This window comes from Engraulis encrasicolus, chromosome 16, assembly GCF_034702125.1.
Source record: "Engraulis encrasicolus isolate BLACKSEA-1 chromosome 16, IST_EnEncr_1.0, whole genome shotgun sequence".
NCBI lineage: Eukaryota > Metazoa > Chordata > Actinopteri > Clupeiformes > Engraulidae > Engraulis > Engraulis encrasicolus.
Genome location: NC_085872.1, coordinates 55,269,667 through 55,273,438, shown reverse-complemented (window position 1 = coordinate 55,273,438; position 3,772 = coordinate 55,269,667). Strand labels below are relative to the sequence as shown.

General features: G+C 38.1%; 1 long non-coding RNA gene across 1 annotated transcript in view; it reads left to right on the top strand.

The window, feature by feature from the left end:
- LOC134465939 (uncharacterized) overlaps positions 1-1,790 on the top strand; it is a 4,619-nt gene extending 2,829 nt beyond the window's left edge. The window contains exon 3 of the long non-coding RNA XR_010038229.1: positions 1-1,790. This exon is cut by the window's left edge and continues 182 nt beyond it. This is a non-coding gene — a long non-coding RNA (uncharacterized LOC134465939).
- Positions 1,791-3,772: the final 1,982 nt, after the last annotated feature.

Here is a 3,772-nt window from a genome sequence, read left to right as displayed (position 1 = left end):
TGTCAATAGCTGGAACCCGGTCTGTGTAACAAGCTCAACCTGTGAACTCTTTGAAGTGCCTAACTGAAAAACTCACCAAAAACCAGAACATACCTGTACAACTTGACAACAACAGAGAGAACAAGGTGTTGACATTGCACTTAGCTGCTGCTGCTTTTTCCCAACGCAACTTACCGTTATTGTTAAGTATAGGGTATTGGTTGAAGTCCCTGGATCAGTGTGGCATTAGGTAGCTTGCTCAAGGGTACCTCAGCCATGGAGTGAGGTAGAGAGTGGAAGGGTGGGATTCGAACCCGCAACCCTCTGATCTAAAGCCCATCTCCTTAACCACTAGGCCACGGCTGACATGTAACATTTACATATTCAGTTAAGGGAAGCAGCCCCTGTTTTAGGGAAGCAGCCCCTGTTTTAGGGAGCTCGGCCTGGTGGAGTGACTAGACTCCAACTCTGGAGTTACGATACCATTATACCAGGGCTGTAATGATATTGTATCGAACCGAGAAATCGTGATACACAGAGTCACGATACTGTATCGCAATACAAGGAGGCAGTATCGGGATATGCCCTTCAAAAGTTTTGTTACCCAGCAGTCCAGAAAACAACCACATGATATGAAGTCTCTATTTTCTACCTATATTCTACCTATAAACTTTCATATTTTTTATTCATACTTTTATTTTATAATGTTGGCAAATGTGAAATCGTGGGGTGTATCGAAATGTAGGTTAAAAATCGTAATACGAACCGAATCGTGAGTGGAGTGTATCATTACAGCCCTACATTATACTTTATTGTCAGTTTACACTGAAATTCATTTTGCATCCCTGAGCAACACTCATTTAAGACAGGACATACACATAACATCACATTACAAGACTATTGCACAACTGACAAAAACAGAGGACACATGCCTACATACATGCCTACATACGTTACATTGATACAACCCACAAAACTTGAAGATATTACCAACATGGAGTGATAACACTATGCAGTCTTACGACTACATGTATACAGAGAGATTGATCGATGTTTGAAGTCATGTTGAAGTCTGTTGCGGTTGAAGCGGCTTGTAAACGTTTACTGTGGAATTAGAACTGAGTGTGTTATGATTTCTGTAGAAATCTTGGTCTGTGAAACAAGTTGCATTTATTAATGTAAATGAAATGGACAGAATGTCTCGTAAAATAATGATTATCCATTTCATAACTGACACCTAATCCTTGAACTATCCCCAAAGCTCTTGTGCAGTGTATTGTGTTTGTCTTTGAAACAGTATGACATTTTGCCATATTGAGTGGAAATATAAATTCCAACTATTTTTGTACCTTGGCTCACTTTTCATTGTTTCTATGTTTCCTATAAATTGTATATAAATATTCCAAACTAATATAAAGTGACTGCTTGTAAATTGCAGAGGTCTTAACTAGTGCCTTCCAAGCAGTTTATTCACTATCGCTATGGATAACATTACACTCTGGGAAAAAGACAGAAAAAAGGACCACTTTGCCATTGGTTTGGCCCATGGATTAATTCAAGTGATTGATTAATTGATTTAGTAACGACTATGGTCACAATTATTGTGGAATCCTGTCAGCGGTGGGTGTCATGTGACCGTGCCTTGAGACTTCCTGTTGCAAGCTGCCACCACTATATAATAATTAAATAATGTTTTTATGTTTCTAAACTACCACCACTATATAATAATGCCATTAAAGAATGTTTTTATGTTTCTAAACTACCACCACTATATAATAATGCCATTAAAGAATGTTTTTATGTTTCTAAACTACCACCACTATATAATAATGCCATTAAAGAATGTTTTTATGTTTCTAAACTACCACCACTATATAATAATTAAATCATGTTTTTATGTTTCTAAACTATGTGTTTTCACTTTCCTGTCGAAAAAATATAATGTTTTATAACATTCAATGGAGATTGGACCACATCTTCCATTCATCATTTCAATATATATGTATTGTATTGTATTGTATTGTACTTACTAGTACTACTGAGCCAAGCACAATGGACCTCCAATGTGTGCACTACAGCTATGTAATGTGACAGAGTGGTCAACACACTGGGCATAAGCTCCAAATATATACTTTATTTAACTTTATTTCTTGGGAAGGGTGCACCGTGTAATATTTCCTGGTTTATTTTCAGAACCCTTGCTGCCCATTCACAAATGTTACCCCTTTTCACAAATATTTACCACCACCATTAAATTCTAAGTATTCAATATGACTGGAAAAAATTGCCCTTTTCATACATGATAAGGTGGATCTGCTCCATGTCCACCATTTAGAATTTCCAGAAACAGACATTTTTAGCTGCAACACTTACTGTACTTTGGTGATACCAGTAAATATTAGTTTATTAATCTGAAAATCTTACCTCCAGTGGCAAGCCGTAATAGTCCGTCCTTGAATAGTTAGGCCTAACTACCATAGGATCAAGTAATGCACTTTGGTCATTGCCATTCTGTTAACAGCAAATTTATAAAGCCGTGTCTCAACGGGTTAAAGACTCAGAAATGTGTCATGGGATGTCCTTTGAAAAGGGAGGTCTTTCAAGCTCTGATGGAGGACATGTATTTAATACAGTATATGTAATCAGAAGCTGTGTGTCTAATAAAGCAATGTGACTTCTTTCAGGTTAATGGAATGATAATGAAATAGTAATATACTGCACACACACAGACACACAGACACATTATTACACACACGCACACGCACACGGGGCTGGACAGGGATGAAAAATCAGGCCAGGCATTTTTAACCAAGACCAGTCCAGCAGGCATTGAGAGAGACAATGAATTGAAGACTAACAACATTTTAATCATCCAATATGAGGTAATGTGACCTGTACAGCCAAAACACAAAGGATTAAAATCTCGAAGAGGCCTGATGTAACGACATGGGAGGGAAAGTTGAAAACAGTGGTTACGTTCCAAACACCAGGGCAATCCTATTGAAACTCCCATAGACGAGTTTAAAAAAAATCCCATAAAGATATGACGCTGAACTTGCACACCAGACACATGTTTCAGCTTACACAATAGGATGCACTACTACCTGCACAAATCTTCAGTCGTTTTTTGCCCTTAAAAAAAAAAGATATTGTGCCAATCTGGTCGGAAACAGACTACAGGTCCCACCATGCTGTGCTTCGCGCCTCATTGACACAGAGAAACAAATGAATGCAACTTCTTCATGTTTCTATACATTCTTGTAATCCTGTGAGTTCCATATTGGCGTCTTATTACACTTATATACACTCGATTAGTTTGGTTTGGTTTTAGCTTCTCTAGTAGTAGATAGGATGGATTTTGTGGTGACGAGTAACCACCTCTCTGTCTAATGTTTGGCTAATTACATGGAGGGAACACATCACACATGCAAGTCTGTGTAGTTCTGTATTAGCTTTTTTTTTTAAAGAATATTAAAATCAGTTCAGATCAGTTAAAAACTGAACATTTTACCACCTGAATCAATAAAACGGGCCAACATGCATATTATATGACAGCCACTACTACTTCGTTGTCAGGGCCGAGATGTAATTTTTAAAAGAAAAAAAAAAACATTCATTTGATGCAGAGGCTTGGAACGTTGCCAGCAGGAGATTAATATCCCTCAGAATTGAGTGGAGGGAGGGTCAGGCCAAAATCATCAACAGTCCACCAAGCAAATGCCCTGTATACCTTATGGCCAATGAGACGCGCGCACACACACGCACGCACTTGCACACACACACACACATACAC